This window comes from Kogia breviceps, chromosome 13 (genome assembly GCF_026419965.1).
Source record: "Kogia breviceps isolate mKogBre1 chromosome 13, mKogBre1 haplotype 1, whole genome shotgun sequence".
In the NCBI taxonomy this organism is placed as follows: domain Eukaryota; kingdom Metazoa; phylum Chordata; class Mammalia; order Artiodactyla; family Physeteridae; genus Kogia; species Kogia breviceps.
Window position 1 is genome coordinate 73837973 of NC_081322.1, and position 21401 is coordinate 73859373.

Genomic DNA, 21401 nt, shown 5'->3' on the forward strand with positions numbered 1-21401 from the left:
AAAAGAGAGAGACTGAGAAATTTCACCACTTCTCAAGTGCTCAAATCCAGCTCATCTATTCCCAAGCCCAGTGGACCTTCCCCACCACACGCCGTGTACATACCACTCAGAGCTAACCTGAACCTACATTTGGCGGATATTTTACTCAGTGTGAGTATCCCCTTTCTTCCTTCTTGGTAAAGTATAAAGTGATGTGGTAAGTTGGTGATCAGCTCAGTGCTCCTACCTTGTTCACTGGAAAGAAAAAGACTTCCTCTGGTGACTGGAAAAGGGAACCAACCTTGTGTCCAGATTGAAACTCTAACTTGAAAATTCCTCCCAACCATAGAAAATATGTGCAAACGAAGCAACTGACAAAGGATTAATCTCCAAAATTTATAAGCGGCTCATGCAGCTCAATATCAAAAAAACAAACAACCCAATCCAAAAATGGGCAGAAGGTCTAAATAGACTTTTCTCGAAGGAAGATATACAGATTGCCAACAAACACATGAAAGAATGCTCAACATCATTAATCATTAGAGAAATGCAAATCAAAACTACAGTGAGATATCTCACACCAGTCAGAATGGTCATCATCAAAAGATCTACAAACAATAAATGTTGGAGAAGGTGTGGAGAAAAGGGAACACTCTTGCACTGTTGGTGGGAATGTAAACTGATACAGCCACTATGGAGAACAGTATGGAGGTGCCTTAAAAAACTAAAAATAGAACTACCATATGACCCAGCAATCCCACTACTGGGCATATACCCTGAGAAAACCATAATTCAAAAAGAGTCATGTACCAATATGTTCATTGCAGCTCTATTTACAATAGCCAGGACATGGAAGCAACCTAAGCAGCCATCAACATATGAATGGATAAAGAAGATGTGACACATATATATAATAGAATATTACTCAGCCATAAAAAGAAATGAAATTGAGTTATTTGTAGTGAGGTGGATGGACCTAGAGTCTGTCATACAGAGTGAAGTAAGTCAGAAAGAGAAAAACAAGTACTATATGCTAACACATATATCTGGAATCTATAAAAAAAAAAAAAAAAAACAGTCATGAAGAACCTAGGGGCAAGATGGGAATAAAGACACAGACCTACTAGAGAATGGACTTGGGGAGGGGGAACAGTAAGCTGTGACACAGTGAGAGAGTGGCATGGACATATATATACACTGTCAAATGTAAAATAGATTGCTAGTGGGAAGCAGCCACATAGCACAGGGAGAACAGCTCGGTGCTTTGTGACCATCTAGAGGGGTGGGATAGGGAGGGTGGGAGGGAGACGCAAGAGGGAAGAGATATGGGGATATATGTATATGTATAGCTGATTCACTTTGTTATAAGGCAGAAACTAACACACCATTGTAAAGCAATTATACTCCAATAAAGATGTTAAAAAAATTACAATTACTTTAATATATAAATTGGCCAGTTTTCTGGAAACTGCAATAGAATTTTTAAAATAATAAATAACTTTAAAAAGTTCATTAAAGAATATCAATAAACTCCAGTATATTAAAAAAGCATAGAAATTAATAAAGAGAAACAAATAAAGAAAAAGAGTGAAAATGAAAGCTACGAAACTTGCGACAATAGAAGAAATCAGTCTAATATATAATATGTGTACGTGTATATCAGATCTTTACTTTGGTAAAGATCTAGTTGAACTTTACCTCAAATTAGAGAATCAAAGCAAAACTGTGGAAGGTCATCAGTAAACATCTGACACTGATGTAAATGTAATTGTAAATTCGGTTAAAATGTTCAATATTGAAGGTAACATTATTTGATTTTTGTTGATAATATAATAAATACAAATTTTGGAAGAAAAAGAAGAACAACAGACTTTTATATTATATAAAATATTAATATTATATTATGCTAAAATACATTAATATTATATTAATGCATATAGGTTTATATTTATAATTTAATATATTAAATATACTATAATGATAACATTTATAATACAATAATATAATATATTATTTGTATGTATAAAACCTATTGGTTCTGTTTCTTTGGTGAACACTAATACAAGCATCTTTCACTCCTCTGCTTGCATCACATTTCTCTCTCACTCTCTCTCTCTATAAATATATGTAGAGAGAAAGAGACAGAGAGGGAAAGAAAGATTTATTTATTCTCAGGAATTGGCTCAGGTAATTATGGAGGCTGAGAAATTTCATGATCCGCCACATGAAAACTAGATACCCAGAAGTGCTGGTGGTGCAAGTTCCAGTCCAAGTACAGAAGACTGATGTCCTAGCTTGAAACCAGTCAACTCACCCCACCTTTTTTTCTAGTCAGGCCTCCAAGGAATTGGATGAGGCCCATCCACATTGGGGAGGGTAATCTTCTTTATTCAGACTAACAATTCAAAGGTCAGTCTCATCTCAAACACCCTCACAGACATAACCAGAATAATGTTTAACCAAATATTTATCTGGGCACCCTTGGCCCCATCAAGTTGACACATAAAGCTAGCCATCAGTGTTCATCAGCGAGCTTCCCCTCTTTTGCTGTTGGACTCTTCCTCCATCATGTAAACAAGTTCAGGTGAGCCAGCCGCAGGCTGAGGGACCACATTGCAGAGAGAGACTGCAAGTCCGCCTGTCTCAGCTGAGGTCCCACATGCATGAATGAATTCCATTCCCACTAGCCAGACCACACAGGCCCACAGAAATGTGAGAAACAATAACTGTTTGAGGTTTAAACCATTAGGTTTTGAAACATTTTTTTATATAACGAAAGCAAACTGATTTGCTAACTGAACACAATTTTAAAAGCTGATGTCACAGTTAAAACCAAGACCATATTCTAACCTGTGCTTAATAAATTTCAGTCTAAGACAGAAAATTCTACTCTGTACCTATTGCTTGGATACAGAGCATGTGAAATATGTAAAACTGTTTTGGCTTTTTGTTATTAGCATCAAAGGATTTATACAAATTTTTAAAATAACAGATCAAACTTCAAAAAATCATAGTTGAGTAGACACAAATGTAAAATGAATCCCAAGGTCAACTTACAAAAAAATGGCAAGAAGCAAATTAAATTTTATGTGAGTACAAAAAAATACTGGAGATACCACTTCAGTTCTAAAATAATGACATAAACATTAACTTCAAGCACCTTCAATATCAAATAGTAAAAGTTTTTGTAATATAATTCACATTCTATAAAATTCACTAAGGTATATAATTCAGTAGATTCTAAAATACTTAGAGTTGTGCACAAATACCAGAATATTTCATCCCCCCAAAAAGAAACCCTGTACGTGTTAGTAGTCACTGACCTCTTCTTTCCCCGCTAGTCCCTGGCAACCACTAATCTACTTTCTGTCTCTATAGATTTGCATATTTTGGACATTTTACATAAATGGAATCATACCATATGTGGCCTTTTATACTGGCTTCTTTCACTTAGCCTTGTGTTAAAGTTCATCCATGCTGTAGCATTTATCAGTACTTCATTTCTTTTTATTGCCAAATAATATTCTACCGGATGGATATACCATATTTTGCTTATCTATTCATCAGTTTATGGGCATTCAGGTTGTTTCAGTTTCTTACTACTATGAAAAATACTGCTATAAACATTTGTGTACAACTTTTTGCATGAACATATGTTTTCAATTCTCTTAGATATACACCTAGGAGTGAAAATGCTGGGTCATATGTTAACAGTATGTTCAATATTTTGAAGAACTTCCAAACTGTTTTCCACAGTGGCTGCACTATTTTCATTCCAGTCAGGAATGTATAAGGGTTCCTATTTCTCCCCGTCCTTAACATTTGTTATTTTCCTTTTCATTTTTTTATTATAACCATCCTAGTTGATGTGAAATGATTTGGGTTTTGAAAAACCAAAATCATTTCCATTCTCCTGATAACTAATGATTTTGAACATCATTTACATGCTAAATTTCCAACTATGAATCTTCATTAGAGAAATATCTTTTCAAATCATTTGCCCATATTTTAGGTAGGGTATTTTTCTTCTTATTTTTGAGTTGCAAGAATTCCTTATATATACTAGATACAATGTTCTTAGATGTAGGATCTTAAGAACATTGTGAATGTTTTATTCTATACTGTGGGTCTATTTTTCATTTTCTTGATGTTCTTTGAAGCACAAAAATTTTTAATGTTGATAAAGTCCAATTTGTCTATTTTTCTTGTGTTGCTCATGCTTTTTGTGTAGTATTTTTTAAACTATTGCTTAAATTAAGATCATGAATATTTACTCCTATGTTTTCTTCTAAGAGTTCTATCACTTCAGCTCTTACTTATAGGTTTTATCCATTTTGAGTTAATATTTGTATTGATAGATAGGGTGTGAGGCAGGGTCCAACCTTATTCTTTTGTATATGAATATGCAGATGTCCCAGCATCATATGCTGAAAACACTATACTTTCCCCCATTGAATTGTCTTGGCACGGTTGTCAAAAGTCAATTGACCACAGATGTGTGGATTTACCTCTAGACTCTCATGTTAAAATGTTATGTGATCTATGTGTCTATCCTTATGCAAATACCACGCTGCCTTGATTACTGTAGCTTTGTAGTAACTTTTGAAATCAGGAAGTGTGAGTCTTCCAACACTGTTTTACTTTTTCAAGATTGTTTTGGCTTTTCTGGGTCCCTCACATTTCCTTGTGAATTTTAGGATTAGCCTGTGCCTTACTGCAGAAAGGGGAGTTGGAATTTTGATAGGGATTGCATTAAGTCTGTAGATCACTCTGGGGAGTACTGCGACCTTAAAAACAGTAAGTCTTCCCACTATGAGCACGGTATGTCTTTTTATTTATTAGGTCTTCTTTAATTTCTTTCAACAATGTTTTGTGGTTTTCAGTGTACAAGTCCTGTGCTTCTTTGGATAAATTTATTCATAAGTATTTTATTTTTCCTGATGGAGTAGTAAATAGAATTGTTTTCTTAATTTCATTTTGGGATTTTTTTATTGCTAGTGTACAAAAATACAAATAAATTTTGTACAGTCATCTTGTATTGTGCAATTTCACTAAACTCTTTTTTTGCTCTAATACTGTGTGTTTGTGTGTACATGTAGTGTTTTATGTGATACATATTATCATATATATATATGATATTGTCATCTGCAAACAGAGATACTTTTACTTCTTTCTTTCCAATCAGGATGCCTTTTGTTTCTCTTTCCTGCTTAGCTGCCCTGGCTCATACCTCCAGTATAATGCTGAATAGAAAGGGTGAGAGGGCTTCCCTGGTGGTGCAGTGGTTGAGAGTCCACCTGACGATGCAGGGGACATGGGTTTGTGCCCCGGTCTGGGAAGATCCCACATGCCGCGGAGCGGCTGGGCCCGTGAGCCATGGCCGCTGAGCCTGCGCGTCCGGAGTCTGTGCTCTGCAATGGGAGAGGCCACAGCAGTGAGAGGCCCACGTACCACAAAAAAAAAAAAAAAAAAAAGTAGAAGGGGTGAGAGTGTACATCCTTGTCTTGTTCTTTATCTTAGAGGGAAAGCATTCTGTCTTTCACCTTAACTGATATTAGTAGCTGTAGGGTTTTGTAGATGCCCTTAATTAGGTTGAGGAAGTTCCCTTCAATTCCTAGTTTGTTGAACGTTTGATGCTGAAATAGTGTAGGATTGTGTCAGATGTTTGTTTTGTCAAATGTTTGTCTTGAATTTTTGTCTATTGAGATAATAATTTTTTCTTTATTCTCTTAATATGGCATATTACATTGATTTTCATATGTTGAAACAACCTTGCATTCTTGGGATAAATCTCACATGGCCATGGTGTTCACTTTTTATATGTTTTGGATTAATTTGCAGGTATTTTGTTGAAGATAATGGTATATTTATTCATAAAGGATATTGGTCTGTAGTTTCCTTGTCTGTGATGCTTTATCTGGTTTTGATATCAGTGTAATACTGGCCTCATAGAATGAGCTGGGAAGCATTCTCTCCTCTTCTTTTTTTTTTTTTGGAGGGTGGGAGCTATGTGAATAATTGGTATAAATAATTTTTTAAATGTTTAGTAGAATTCACCAGTTTGCTTAGTAATATTCTTGAGCTAATTCTGTAAAGTCTCTGTTCTTTGTCATGTGTGGCCACTGAAATCTTCTTCAGTTAGCTTACGAATCGGCTAATGATAAGTAATTTTTTTTTAATTCCTGAAACCAATAAATCTCCCATTTTTTATTGAGGAGCTTTGTACGCATGTTAAAGTAATCTCCAACACTCAGCTTACAACTCTGTCTTAGCTTCCACTTCCTGCTTGGCTGCTTCAAGGTCAGCCAGAAGTGAGAGCTAAGGTTCTTTCTGAGAATGCACACAGCACTACACATGTGCATGAACTTTTAGATTCCCAGAAACACGTCCAAACTTTCCAAAGCCCCTATGGACACCTCATTGCTCGGCCTTTTCTTTTCAAGCTGTTTTGGTTAATCTGTTGTCTGTGCCAAATGTTAACCAACACTTTAGGCATTATGGTTTTGAAACATTTGCCTGTAAATGTTTTTCATAAATGCCCCTTGGGGAGAGGGTTTTAGTACTGGGCAACCTTGAATCAGATCAAATAAAGACAAGTTTTCCAGTTGGAAAACCATCTAACAGATCAAATAATATCAATTCTTTGCGAATGCAGCTTTGAAAGAGCCCCAGCTCTGTTCTGCTTCCTCAAGTATTGGGAATGCAGGCTCTTCTTTTTCAAGGCCACTGCTGAGTTGGGGAATGGGAATTTGGAGTTGCTATCCTTACCAATATTTGGTAGTTTTTCTTGAATAAATACTTCCTGGCTTGCTTCCTTTGGTTAATTTCCAGAGTTCTGGAAAAAAAAAAATGATCCTATTTTGCCAGTCTGTTGATGTTGCTGTTGTAGCTTTTACGGAAGGATACATTTTTGGATGCCAGTTTCACTACACATCACCATTAATAATAAATTAACCTATCAAAATTGAACTAATATGATATAGTCAGTTCACCAGTATTGACCAGTAGTAATCTTATGACAACTCAATCTTGCATACTAACAGAGGGAAAAATATACTATAATTAATTAACTAAAATAAATAAAAATATGCTAGTGCAAATCAGGTATTTCAACCATGAAACATGGCTGCAGGTAGTGACACAGGAATATCTTCTGCAAATATGAAGAACAATTAAGTATAAGCAAAATTCTATAAGAGAAACACTATTCAATGGCAGCTCCAGGATCTAAAAGAATAAGTCAGAATTTTTTTAATTAGGACTACAAATTATAAGATGCAGCTAAGAAATTAAGAGTAAATTCTACTTGTAGAGTTAACTCATCAAAATGAAAGCAAAGGCTCTTTATTAGAAACAGCCTGCATAAGAATATTAAACTCACTTTGTACTTAAACTCTCATCAAGGATGATTGATGATAGAAGAAAAAATTAAGAAGAAACATATTTTTGTGACCATACTTTCATTTGCTGACACTACGGAAAACCAAATCTCTACTACACGAAGAATGAGTTCATAATGGAAAAACACCGAAGCATCTAAATTTGACTGTATACTGTACTAAGTCAAAAGCAAACTCAGAAAATGCTCTACATGAAAACAAAGTTGATTTGCTGTTGATCGTATTGGTAATTTTGCATTTTCTTTCACCTAGAGGTTTATTTTTAAATTCAATCTCCCCTGACTGAAATGAGGTTTTTAAAAATCGTGTATTTCATATTTGTCCTCACCGCAGCAGTCAAAGAGGTAGATGAGATAAACAGAACTATTCTGGGAGACACAGAATTCTAAGTTAAATGATAAAGTGTGCCTTAAAATGACATGCAGTGCTTTGTGACCACCTAGAGGGGTGGGATAGGGAGGGTGGGAGGGAGACGCAAGAGGGAGGAGATATAGGGATATATGTATATGTAGAGCCGATTCACTTTGTTATAAAGCAGAAACTAACACACCATTGTAAAGCAATTATACTCCAATAAAGATGTTTTTTTAAAAAAATGAAATGGACTAAGTGCTCTTTCAGTTGGATCATTCAGTATTTAAAAGGCCACTTTAATCTGATACCTTTTGGGGCACAGACAACAGACAACAAAAACACTTAGTTAATGATTGTGCATCATTATAAGGGGCAATTTAGAAGTGTACACAGAGCCAAACCCTACCTACAAAGTCATCACAAACCCCTGGGGTTAACTAAGAGGACTGCCATTGTCCTTTAAATTACACCACATGGCTTTAAAAAGCTAACATCCTTCTAAGAGTTTGCCTGTCTCTCAGGATAGTGGATTAATCCCTAATCTCACTTACCTGACTTCCCATTGCAATTACAGTCACTTCTACAATGTGAATAATTTATCATCCACTATTAGTTTTATGTGTTTTAACATTGTCTTTTTATGTAGATAATATGCTCCAGGAGTTCTTAAATTTCTCTATCACACTCTCCTCTCCTCTCCTCTCTTCTTTTATTCATGGGGTCTCCTTATTCCATTCCATCCCATTCTTTCCTGGGCAACAAGTGCCTCAATGCTTCCCTCTACGAGAGCAATTCATTTAAACAGTTTTGAAACCCAAAAATCTTGGCTAATTAATTGAAAGAAACATTTCAACTTTACAGTGGTTCTGTCCTGTCTAAATATAATTTTGAGACGTCCTCCTATTTTATTCCTCATTTTCAAAAACTCATTGTCCAGTCTTATGTCTGTAGAGGGTTGCTTATTTTACTGTCCCCATTCCTCATTATCTAGTCACTGAAATATGGATTCTACCTCAACTATGCCACTGCAACAATTCACACTTTACAGACTTTATCTTACTGGAAATTGCTGTAGCACTTGAAATGGACCACTCTCACCTTATTAAACACTTTCTTTGGCTCCCGTAATACCAAACCCTCTTTTCTCAGCCTCCTCCTCGGACCCACTTCATATGCTCAAAAGCTTGTTTTCCTCGGAGATCTCCTAGAGGTTCTCCTCTTTTCACTGTATATACCATTCATGTGTGATTTCATCTTTCCCTTGGCAATAATTTCTAGCTTTAACTGAAGATTCCCGAATAATCTTTAGGCAGGAATTTTCTCCAGGGCTTTACATCTCCATATCCAACTGCCTTCTGAATATCTCCATTTGTATGTCTGACAGGATCCAAAATGTAATCCATCCAAAACTGAACTCATTTTTAGTCTCATAATTTCTGCTGCTCCTCTCAGATTCTGTATCCTAGTGAATGCTGCCACTGAATAACAGATGCAGTTGGATTCCTCCCCAAAATCCATCCTTTTGCCATTTTCCTCCTTCCTAATAAAACTGTAATTTGTTCAGATTTTCGCCCTCCTCCATGAGACCCCTGAGCTCTAGCCCTGGGGTGTCCTAGTTCGTGGAAAATACTTTAAATCAATAATGGTAGAATGACTTCCCTGGCCAGTAAGTGGGTTTGCATGAGCATGTGATAAAATGCTGGCCAGTGAGACATGAGCTGATGTCTCCTGAGGTGTTTCTGGGAAAGGTTTCTCACTCTTAATAAAACACACAGGAAGAAACTTCCCCGTGTGCTGCCCTTGAATGTTGTTGGCCTTGGATTGGTACCTGAAACTGTCTCAGTCATCTTGTGTTTCCAGCAAGAATTTGCCTGAGAACAAACACATGATACAACAGAAGATAGAATCAAAAGAATGGTAAAGAAGCAGAACTAGAGTCCCATTCCTCAGGCTGCTCTTCTCTTGAATGATGGTTCAAATCAGTGGTTCTCAGACTTAGCCTGCAAAGACTTCTAAAATAGATATTGCTCAATTCCACCTCCAAAAATAGATAAAGAATATGTGGTACATATACACAATGGAATATTACTCAGTCATAAAAAGGAACGAAATTGTGCCATTTGCAGAGACGTGCATGGACCTAGAGACTGTCATACAGAGTGAAGTAAGTCAGAAAGAGAAAAACAAATATTGTATAATACCGCTTACATGTGGAATCTAGAAAAACGGTCCAGATGAACGTATTTGCAAAGTGGAAATAGAGACACAGATGTAGAGAACAAACATATGGATACTAAGGGGGGAAGGGGGTGGTGGGATGAATTGGGAGACTGGGGCTGACATATATACACTACTATGTATACAACAGATAACCAATGAGAACCTACTGTATAGCACAGAGAACTCTACTCAGTGCTCTGTGGTGACCTAAATGGGAAGGAAATCCAAAAAAGAGGGGATATATGCGTATGCATAGTTGATTCATTTTGCTGTACAGCAGAAACTAACACAACATTGTAAAACAATTAAATTCCAATAAAAATTAATTTTAAAAAATTCCACCTCCAGAGATTTTGATTAAGTAGGTCTATAGTGGGACTCAAGAATTTGCATCTCTAACAAGTTCCCAGGTGATGCTAGTACTGCTTGTCCAAGGAAAGTACTTTGAGAACCACAGATTTAAATCACTGACCCAAGTTTCCTACTATATGCAGCCAAACGCATTTTAATGGATAAAGCTATGCACTCCATTGTCAAAACCAGAATCTTGTGTCTCACTCCAAACTCTCTCCTTTTCTCCACACGTACAATCCATCCAGAAATGTTATTCATTCTACCTTCTAAATAGTTCTCATATTTGTATGCTTTTTCCATAGGGAACATCATTTCTTAGTTTAAGCCACCATCATCTCTCCCTTGGATTTTACTGCAACACTCCAACTAGCCTTCTACTCCCACTCTCTCCCCTTTTAGCAAGCAGTTCACTGCCATCAGGGGAAGATTTCAGAAATGCAAATTTTGTCATTTCTCATTTGCTTAAAACTTCACAGAGGCTCCCCAGGCCTTCTAGTACCTTGAACAGCAGTCCTCGGTCCCACATACTGCAGACTCATTCCTGGTCGCTCTGCATCTTACACTTGCCTACAACAGCTTTAGCTTTCCGGAATGTCTCTAGTTCAGAATGTCTTGAGTTCACTGTGCTCCTGGCTCCTCTGTGCCTTTCATATACTCTTCTGTTCTCTTCCACCCTAGCCCCTTCTCCTTTACTTGCATGGACCTTATTTATCTCAAATTAAAGGTTCTGTTTAGATATTTCTTCCTCAAAGGATTCTTCCCTGATCTCCCAAGCGTGGGTTTGAGACACCTCCCTCGAGCTCTCACAACACTCTTTGCTTCCCTTCCAAAGGCATGTCTTTTATTGCCTCGTAATGACCTCTCTCCTCATCTGTACACTTGGGGGGATCAGGGACCATGTCTACCTCATCTGCCTTACGAATCCCTCACATAATGCTTAGGACCACATTGTCATTATCCTCCTCATCCTCTTCATCATCTCATCTTCCTCCTCCTCATCTAACAGACACTAAACTAAAGGTCTTACATATTTAATGTTCTAACTACCGTATCTTGCCCATAAGGAAAATTAGGTTCAAAGAGATGAGGTAATTCACCCCAGGGGGGCAGTTAGCAATGAAAGGGCAGGATTTGAACCCAAAGCGAGTCTAACCCTAGAGCTCACTCTCCATTCCTTCTTCTTCTGCTAACAGTACAATGACCCCTGATTTTCCTCTAGGAAACCACTCCCTCTCCACCAGTTCCCCACTTTCCCTTGCCTGAGATTCCAATTCTTCTATTACTAGCCATCCCTCCCACACCCGGCAGCACACCTGTGCCACACATCCAGTGGCCTGCGGGAAGAGGCTTAATTGTAGTTTGCCAGAGGGGTACAAAGCCTGTCACTGGTCTCATTCCCAGTTCACCCAGGTATCTCTTCACTACTCTCTGGGGAATGACTGCTCAGTGATCCTTTTCACTACACAGGTAAGACTGGGCGTATATTGGAGAGAAAGTGCTATCCTTTCAAGAATTTATGTAGTATGCCCCAATCCAAATTCTGAAAACACTAGGTTCTAAGAGGAAAAATAAGTGTCAATGGACTCTTTCGGTTTGACAAATTAATAAAGCTAATAGCACAAAAAGAAAAATTATTCTGAAATACAAAAATGAAAAATCCAACTCTTTATAAAGCCCATCTCCAGGCCTCTCCTGACACTTGCACACTCCTCTGTAGCTATCCTGTCTATCTCTGTGGCATATGACAGATTCTGCAAACTCTTAAGCACAATCACTGTTTTTCATCCCTGGATGCCCGTCATCGACAACAGTTCCTGACATAATACTGGTGGTCAAAAAACATGCGAAAGCTGTCGTGCACATAATCCAAATTGGTTTCCATCAAAGTCTCTTCCCTCTCAGCATGACAGCTGAAAACGAAATTTGGTGGAATAATTTTGAATGTGAGCTTTACATTTGTCTGACCAGAGGCGAGTGTTAGTAGCTGAGAATTAAAATGGAAAGTTAAGTTGTCCTCTCTTCTGTCATCTCCAATCCTCGGAGGCAGACAGATTTACATAACTGTCACCCTGCCCGTATTCCATCCAAATTTCACTTTGCTGCCACGCATGGCCCCTCTGACCCTGGAGTAGCACTCTCTTACGCCTTAATCAACTTCCTTCACTCTGGGGCAGCCTATATACAGCCTCTCATTTTCTACACAGGCAGGCATCTTGATACCATTCAGTATTCTCTAGTGACAAGGCCACGCATGATAGAGCAGAGGGAAGGGCAAGGTGAAGGACAGACCCCGGGGCCTTCCTGCCATCACTCCTCTCTTTCCTTAGCCAGGCAGTGGCTGCCCTGCAGAAACAGTACACAGATGCCTGGCAGCCTACTGGAGCATCTATTCTTGACACTGAAGAATTTTTTTTCTAGTCAGCACTGTGATACTGTAATGAGTAGACTCAGAGCCTCAAAATTAAAGCTTCCTGAGAAAACAACATCCTGAAGATCGTTTGACCTATATCACCGAAATTCGTTTTAATGCGTGGTGACTCAATCCTGTTTGTTCATTGCAAACATAAACAGGGCTGATTTTTAAGGGTGTGCCTGGTTAAACATACGGTAGACACCCTCTTTATTAAGGCTAACACCTGGTTAGAAGCTGCAGTTTATTGTGTGGAGAGTGTTTAGTTTTCACACAGAATAGAAACTGAGAAAAAGGTAGTTAAATGAGATTGACAGATGTCAGATCATGAGTGTCCTTCTATATCCTTCATTTTTACTATAAAGGACATTATTAGGACACTTGGCAAAACTTTGAATGGGGTCTGAAGATTACAGGGAGGTGATGTATCATTGTTAATGTCTGATTTTGATGGTTGTATTACCATCATCTTGGGCACCTACCATATGCAAAGAACTGTGAGGTACAGAAAAAAAGGACAAGAATTGTCCCAGGTTAATTACAGTGTAACAGAAGAGATATCAGGTGCATGTAAAAGATGGGACCTCAGACACTCCTGAGAGAAACTTTTGTGTAGTTTTTTGAACCAGGGTTTCTCTATGGTCCATTAGAATCTTTCTTCAGCTATTTTTACACATTGATTCTGATATTTTGTCCTATTTTAAGGAACTTATAGAGTTTGGTTAGTTATTTTGGGAAAGAAAATCTTATGTACTATTGTGTTTTAGTGGTACATTCCATAAAGCTAAACAGTTCTTCCTTTATTTACCTTGTTTTTCTAGGACAAATGTATGGAATTAAAACAGACTAAAGGACCAGGCTGTATAACATTATTTCAGGAACCTCCAACTTAAAGCCAAGGTACATGAGCTCCAATCCTCACTCTATTAGTAAACTACTTGCTGTGCAAATTTTGGAAAATATTGACCTGTCTCCCTCATGAGGTTGTTCTGAGGAGCATATTAGATGATTTGTAAAAGTAAGTTGACAACCACTGTAAAGCAATTACACTCCAATAAAGATGTTAAAAAAAAAAAAAAGTAGGTTGACAAAATATAATATGCAGTATAAAAATAGGGTGTCATATTTAAAGAAGTTACTAAAATAAGAAGATAAACACAAAGCCTGTGTGAAAAAGAACACGAGACGGCTTTTTGCTAGAATTACCTATTTTCTCTGCATACTTTCAAAGACCTTTGGAGTAGGAAAGACTTTCTGAATCTTAAGTGCTTGTCTGAGAAGTCTAAAGAGGTAGAAGTCCTCTTCTACTATGTGATATTTAGATTACATCTATAAGTAAATTTAATCCAATAGGCGCTAGACTGTATTTTTGGTTATTTGGCATAAAGGTCCAAATCAAAAATTGAAGTTCAAATTCTTCTCTCTGGATAATTTGATCAATTATTCCTTAGAACTATTTAGAAATAAGGCATGGCATGACCAAAAGACCAACTGACTATGACTAACAGACTAACATCAACAGTGGGGAGTCTAATTGCATAATTTGGGCTCAAAGTTGATATGAGGAAGTGGACTCCATTTTTTTCTGTGCACAGAGCTTAGTTCATACTGCAGGCTTTCACAGCACTGAAGCCACTCACAAGAAAATAAGATTCTTACCCAAGTGTCTAGGACTTTGTTCCTGCAGCATAGCATAACCACTCTAAGCCTTACCTCTAATCATTATTTCCTTTTATCTTACACAGTAACCCTTACATTTATTAGCAGAAAACCACCATATAACACCCTTTATACTACATTGCTATTTTTTTTACTGTGATGTTTATATTCTCGGTACTACTTATTGTACCATATTTTCACAAAATTAAAAAGGGTTAAAAACTTTTTTTTTTTGGTCTAAATATCGAAGATCAGTTCATTCAGGTAGTATAGAGTGGATGAGTTTTCCAAAAGAAGATTTCTTTTCTTTTGCAGGCTGGCCAAGAAAATGTATAAATACTCCATCAAGTCACATCTTGTTACGAGTCACTTGATTACTGGTAGCTGGCATGTAGAGCAATGAAAAGGCAGTTTTAAAAAATTAAATGCTGAGCTGGTCGCACTCAGACACCAGGCAAATATAAATACGAATCCTGTGATTTTATCATAAGGAAGCTACTTGTCTTACTTATCTCCAGCTTCCAGCACAGTGTCTGATCATAGTAACCACTCAGTAAATATTTGTTTTACATGATCTGGTAAAATAGAAACAGCCAGAGAAAATAGCTAGATCTGAATGGGGACTGTGGTAAGTTTTCTTCTTTGCTATGCTTTTCCTTTCTTTTCTAGAAGCCAAAAGTGTTTTCTATACAGGTAATTCACACCAGCAATTCCCTTACAGCAAATTTCCAAGTAACTATAAGTCTCCTTAAAAGGTTACATAGAGAAAGTCACTGTTCACAGTGGTTAGAAAGCATTCTAATGAGACAGACTGAAGCTTTTTGAAAAGGATATGAAGTAACCTGAGCCCTGCATAATAGGCTCTTACCCCAGACCACCCTGTATAGAACTGCTTCTTACAACATGATTTGCAGGCGGAACAATCACCAAGGAAGAATAAATTAAACATGCAACCATTTTTCAAAGTGAGTTATTTTATATTCTAATAGTTTTTATATGATATACTTTCTAATTAATCTCAAACTCTTCAACATAAGCACTGAAAAATAAACCCTTAAATTTCTTTTCTCTAGGCAAAATGTAAAATTGAGGCTAAGAACCTATACTGATTGTGGGTCTGGTTCATCCAATCACGCTGCAAATTCTTTAACTTTCTTCCCATCTCCCTACAAAGTATTATAAACCAAGAAGAATATTCAACTTGAACATCATTATAAATTTAGGGGATGTGGTAGATACAAATGACAAATCTGTATTAAAATGAAAATATAGATACAAGGTCTGGACACATTGTCTGTTTTTAATTTGCTTAAGTGGATGTGCTGTATGTCGTGAGGCCATGAAGGAAACAAGGTTATCATGTTACAGTCAGAACCTGCAGAAGTTAGAAGCCTTTGTCCAGACAGGTATGGACAGAAACCACCCAGAGGAAGACTCTTCCAAGCTTTGAATAAGCTGGTGCAAGAAGAAAAGAGTACAGAAAACAACTAAGATAAAAAGATCAAAGATGGTGGATCTGAGAGACAGTAATATGAGGAGGGTGTGAGAGATAATGAGAAAATAGAGGAGGAAAATCAAAGATAAATATATCTATTCCAACGTACTTGAAGAGTTTTAAGAATGTTTGTATACACAATGGAATATTACTCAGCCATAAAAAAGAATGAAATAACGCCATTTTTAGGAACATGGATGGACCTAGAGATTGTCATATTGAGTGAAGTCAGACAGAGAAAGAGAAATATCGTATGGTATCACTTCTACACAGAATCTAAAAAGAAATGATACAAATGAACGTATTTACAAAACAGAAACAGAATCACAGACTTAGAGAATGAATTTATGGTTATGGGGGCAGAAGGGTGGAGGGAAAGGATAGTTAGGGAGTTTGGGATAGACATGTACACACTGCTATATTTAAAAAGGATAACCAACAAGGACCTACCGTATAGCACAAGGAACTCTGTTCAATGTTATGTGGCAGCCTGGATGGAAGGGGAGTCTGGGGGGAGAATGGATACATATATATGTGTAGTTGAGTTGCTTTGCTGTGCACCTGAAACTATCACAACGTTGTTAATTGGCTGTACTCCAATATAAAATAAAAGTTTTTTAAAAAGTGTTTTAAGCTGGGATGAAGTGAGAGAGTGACATGGACTTATATATACTACCAAATGTAAAATAGATAGCTAGTGGGAAGCAGCCACATAGCACAGGGAGATCAGCTCAGTGCTTTGTGACCACCTAGAGGGGTGGGACAGGGAGGGTGGGAAAGAGATACAACAGGGAGGAAATATGGGGATATATGTATATGTATAACTGATACACTTTGTCATAAAGCAGAAACTAACACACCACTGTAAAGCAATTATATTCCAATAAAGATGTTTAAAAAAAAATAAAATAAATGTGATGGTAAGAACTCAAAACAAAAAGAATGTTTAGATACTTTCACATGATTATTTACTTCTAGGAGTATATAATAAAGGAATAGTGTGAACTTTGAATAATGCATAAGAGTAACTTATGTTACTTAACTTATGTGGGAAAAAACTGGAAACAATCTCGTGCAAAATAGGAAAATATGAAGTAAATTATGAAGCACTAATAAGATGGAATATTTAAGATGTTTTATCTTGGATAGAGTATTTCAATGACATGAGAAATTATTATGGCAGAATGTTAAAAAGAAAGAATAAAATTGTAACTACAGTATAATGTCAACTTTGAAAATAAAAAAGAAATAAGGCTTGAAGTAAATATTTTTAAATGGTAAAAAAATAAATGATAAACATGTCCATTCCAAAGAGAAATTCCTGGGACCAAAGACAACGATCCCACCTACTACGTGGCCAGCAGTGGCTTAAAACCCTTCTTAGGATATCTTTTAATTCGTAAGGGTTTATCTTCTCATGACTCTTTGCCCCTAGCCCCTGCATCTACTCATGCTGTTTATTTAACCCCATGTCAACCTAATCTGGAAACCTCAGTATCAAGCATTATCATCAATTTTCATAAAATTGAAACTCACCCTGAACATTTCTGAGTTGAGTAGAAATCTACCGATGATCTTAATCATCAGGATGACTGATGGAAGAATGAATGACGAGATAGAAATACACTTCATGTTACATTCTGCCATTTTACTGGCCTCATTCCATCTTTCTATCTTCTCTTTCTTTTCAGGAGTGAAACACAAAATCTATTTTCCTGTCTTACTTGGAACATCTTAGCAATGCCACTGAAACTTTTGCACCAGCAATAACTAAGCCCCTGGGTATATACAGAAGGAGGGGTGAGCTGTGGAAGCTGACTATCTACCAATAATTGTCGATGCTTTCTTCAATTTCTTTTCTTTCTTTAAATCTTTGGCCACACTGTGAGGCATGTGGGATCTTAGTTCCCCGATCAGGGGATCAAACCTATGCCCCCTGCACTGGGAGCGCAGTCTTAACAACCGGACCACCATGGAAGTCCCACTTTCTTCCATTTAAAGTAGGATGGTGTGAATATCATATTTTCACTTCATTACAAATATGAAACTTCTTAGGGATCTTATGCAGTCAATAAGATCTTATTTTCAAAGAACATTTGTGAACATAAAATGTTTATGATATGATAAATGGGGCATAAAGATATATATGTGATATAATAATTTATATAAAAGTCATATATATTTATAGTCATAAAAATGACTTCAGAAAAATACATAAATAAATACTTGAAAAATAAAATATTTAAAGTATCTCTGAACAGTGCAGTTGTAGGTGATTATTACTTTCCCCTTTAGAGTCTTCAGATGTTTTATCAGGAAGAATTTTTTTTTTAATCAGAAAGAAAAATATAACTCTTACTTTTAAAGATGTCTTAGGGTCATACTAAGTAAAATTGTTTTTATATTAAAGTAATATCTAGTTAGTTAGAGTTACAGAAAGCAGGTGAAGTCATTGCAAGTTTCCCTTTAAATGTGAAATACATACGTTACTTGTCCTTGAAACTCAAGCCATTTGATTCCTTGAGACACTATGAATTTGATTTCTCCTTCGGGAACTCAATCCTTTTCAGAGTTTAAGTGATACATTAGCTGAAAAGAAAGAGAAAAAGACAGAGAAATTGTAAAAATAATATATAAACTAGCGATGCAGTTGCATATATTTTTTAAAGAATTTCTTTCAATAAAAATTTTCATTATAAAGGATTTAAACAAGTTTTATAGTTTGAGGACTTAGCTATGATCTTCTAAAGTTTGGTGAAATGATGAAATTCTACCTGAGGGCCAACTTTTTAAAAAATTGTTGATAATGATAATGATATGAATAAGAAAAGTTCCTGTCCTTAAGCACTTCAGATTCTATGGAAGACACTCAAGACACACTGGTAGGAAACCAAAGTTACACAGTTCCTTTCTTGCCTTGAGACTCTAATTACAATTAATGCTTACTTTTCACCTCTGAAAAAATACTTTCAGTCTGTATGTGTCCCTAGGTCTGAAGTGGGTCTCTTGTAGACAGCATATATACAGGTCTTGTTTTTGTATCCATTCAGCCAGTGTAGGTCTTCTGGTTGGAGCATTTAATCCATTTACATTTAAGGTAATTATCAATATGTATGTTCCTATTGCCATTTTCTTAATTTTGGGGGGTTTGTTATTGTAGGTCTTTTCCTTCTCTTGTGCTTCCTGCCTAGAGAAGTTCCTTTAGCATTTGTTGTAGAGCTGGTTTGGTGGTGCTGAATTCTCTTAGCTTTTGCTTATCTGTAAAGGTTTTAATTTCTCCATCAAATCTGAATGAGATCCTTGCTTGGTAGAATTATCTTGGTTGTAGGTTTTTCTCCTTCATCACTTTAAATATGTCCTGCCACTCCCTTCTGGCTTGCAGAGTTTCTGCTGAAAGGTCAGCTGTTAACCTTATGGGGATTTCCTTGTGTGTTATTTGTTGCTTTTCTCTTGTTGCTTTTAATATTTTCTCTTTGTATTTAAATTTTGATAGTTTGATTAATATGTGTCTTGGCATGTTTCTCCTTGGATTTAGCCTGTATGGGACTCTCTGTGCTTCCTGGACTTGATTGACTATTTCCTTTCCCATATTATGGAAGTTTTAAAGTATAATCTCTTCAAATATTTTCACAGTCCCTTTCTTTTTCTCTTCTTCTGGGACCCCTATAACTCGAATGTTGGTGCATTTAATGTTGTCCCAGAGGTCTCTGAGACTGTCCTCAGTTCTTTTCATTCTTTTTTCTTTATTCTGCTCTGTAGTAGTTATTTCCACTATTTTATCTTCCAGGTCACTTATCCGTTCTTCTGCCTCAGTTATTCTGCTATTGATCCCTTCTAGAGAATTTTGGTTTTTGTTTTGTTTTGTTTTGTTTTTTGTGGCTCACGGGCCTCTCACTGTTGTGGCCTCTCCCGTTGTGGAGCACAGGCTCCGGATGCGCAGGCTCAGTGGCCATGGCTCACAGGCCTAGCCGCTCCGTGGCATGTGGGATCTTCCCAGACCGGGGCACAAACCCATGTCCCCTGCATCGGCAGGCAGACTCTCAACCACTGCACCACCAGGGAAGCCCCTTCTAGAGAATTTTTAATTTCATATATTGTATTGTTCATCACTCTTTGCTCTTTAGTTCTTCTAGGTCCTTGTTAAACGTTTCTTGTATTTTCTCTATTCTATTTCCAAGATTTTGGATCATCTTTACTTTCATTATTTTGAATTCTTTTTCAAGTAGACTGCCTATTTCCTCTTCATTTGTTAGGTCTGGCAGGTTTTTGCCTTGCTCCTTCATCTGCTGTGTATTTTTCTGTCTTCTCATTTTGCTTATCTTACTGTGTTGGGGGTCTCCTTTTCACAGCCTGCAGGTTCGTAGTTCCCGTTGTTTTTGGTGTCTGTCCCCAGTGGCTAAAGTTGGTTCAGTGAGTTGTGTAGGCTTCCTGGTGGAAGGGACTGGTGCCTGTGTTCTGGTGGATGAGGCTGGATCTTGTCTTTCTGGTGGGCATGTCCACGTGTGGTGGTGTGTTTTGGGGTGTCTGTGGCCTTATTATGATTATAGGCAGCCTCTCTGCTAATGGATGGGGCTGTGTTCCTGCCTTGCTAGTTGTTTGGCATAGGGTGTCCAGCACTGTGTTTTGCTGCTTGTTGAGTGAAGCCGGGTCTTGGCGTTGAGATGGGGATCTCTGGGAGATTTTCACCGTTTGTTATTACGTGGAGCTGGGAAGTCTCTTGTGGACCAGTGTCCTGAACTTGGCTCTCCCACCTCAGAGGCACAGCCCGGATGCCTAGCTGGAGCACCAAGAGCCTTTCACCCACATGGCTGAGAATAAAAGGGAAAGAGGAAAGAAAGAAAGAAAGAGAAGAGAGAGAGAGAGAGAGAGAGAGAGAGAGAGAGAGAGAGAGAGAGAGAGGGAGGGAGGGAGGGAGAGAGGGAGGGAGGGAGGGAAGGAGGAAGATAAAATAAAATAAAATAACATTATTAAAATAAAAAATAATTATTAAGAAAAAAAATTTTTAAGTAGAAAAAAAAAAAGTACAGACAGAACCCTAGGACAAATGGTAAAAGCAAAGCTATACAGACAAAATCACACACAGCAGCATATACATACACACTCACACAAAGAGAAAAAGGGAAAAATATATATATCTTTGCTTCCAAAGTCCACCTCCTCAATTTGGGATGACTCGTTGTCTATTCAGGTATTCCACAGATGCAGTGTACATCAAGTTGATTGTGGAGATTTAATCTGCTGCTCCTGAGGCTTCTGGGAGAGATTTCCCTTTCTCTTCTTTGTTTGCACAGCTCCTGGGGTTTAGTTTTGGATTTGGACCCCCCTCTGTCTGTAGGTCACCTGAAGGCGTCTGTTCTTCTCTCAGACAGGATGGGGTTAAAGGAGCAGCTGATTTGGGGGCTCTGGCTCACTCAGGCTGGGGCGGGGGGTACGGATGCGGGGCGACACTGCGGCGGCAGAGGCCGGCGTGACGTTGCACCAGCCTGAGTTGCACCGTGTGTTCTCCCGGGTCGTCCCTGGATCAGGGGAC

General features: G+C 37.5%; 1 long non-coding RNA gene across 4 annotated transcripts in view; it reads right to left on the bottom strand.

Annotated features, from left to right (window-relative positions):
* The window catches only part of LOC131767981 (uncharacterized), a 392450-nt gene that overhangs the window by 352265 nt on the left and 18784 nt on the right, over window positions 1–21401 (bottom strand). For all 4 annotated transcript variants that reach the window (XR_010836076.1, XR_010836072.1, XR_010836075.1 and 1 more), the window contains exon 2: window positions 18357–18460. This is a non-coding gene — a long non-coding RNA (uncharacterized lncRNA). The remainder of the gene's footprint in view (window positions 1–18356; window positions 18461–21401) is intronic.